Source organism: Poecilia latipinna, unplaced genomic scaffold, assembly GCF_001443285.1.
Source record: "Poecilia latipinna isolate Pla-1442-1.1 unplaced genomic scaffold, P_latipinna-1.0 Scaffold911, whole genome shotgun sequence".
NCBI classification, from domain to species: Eukaryota; Metazoa; Chordata; class Actinopteri; order Cyprinodontiformes; family Poeciliidae; genus Poecilia; species Poecilia latipinna.
The window spans coordinates 268,726-269,153 of record NW_015113527.1 but is presented as its reverse complement, the minus strand read 5'-3'; the positions used below and the strand labels follow the sequence as shown (position 1 = coordinate 269,153).

The following is a 428-nucleotide window of genomic DNA, read 5'->3' as shown; positions in this document are numbered from 1 at the left end:
CACCAGGCCAAAATCACAACGAAAAAACAAACAAACAAAGGTTAACAAAGATACCGCATGGCAGGCTGGAACCCTCAGCTGCGGCCCACAGCAGCTGGTGGTGGTGGAGCGAGCGGAAGCAAGCGGAAGCAAGCGGAAGCAAGCGGAAGCAAGCGGAAGCAAGCGGAAGCAAGCGGAGAGGCGGAGCCCAGGCGGGAATGGAGGGGAGGCTCCCTACATGCCGAAAGCCAGCCTATTTATAGGCGGACCAACAGCACCACAAATTAACGTAATTAAATATCCAAAAAGAAATTATCCAAACTCCAAATTATATTTACAAAATGTCATTTAATCAAGGTCTATAAGAAAACAAAAAAAAAGTAGACAAAAATCATAATGTGCCCGAAGCAGATAACAATATAATACACACATATACACATATAAACACA

The 428-nt window shown here is 44.6% G+C and overlaps 1 long non-coding RNA gene across 1 annotated transcript in view; it reads left to right on the top strand.

Annotated features, from left to right (window-relative positions):
• The window catches only part of LOC106957521 (uncharacterized), an 18,740-nt gene extending 18,398 nt beyond the window's left edge, over positions 1–342 (top strand). Inside the window, exon 3 of the long non-coding RNA XR_001426964.1 lies at positions 209–342. This is a non-coding gene — a long non-coding RNA (uncharacterized LOC106957521). The remainder of the gene's footprint in view (positions 1–208) is intronic.
• Positions 343–428: the final 86 nt, after the last annotated feature.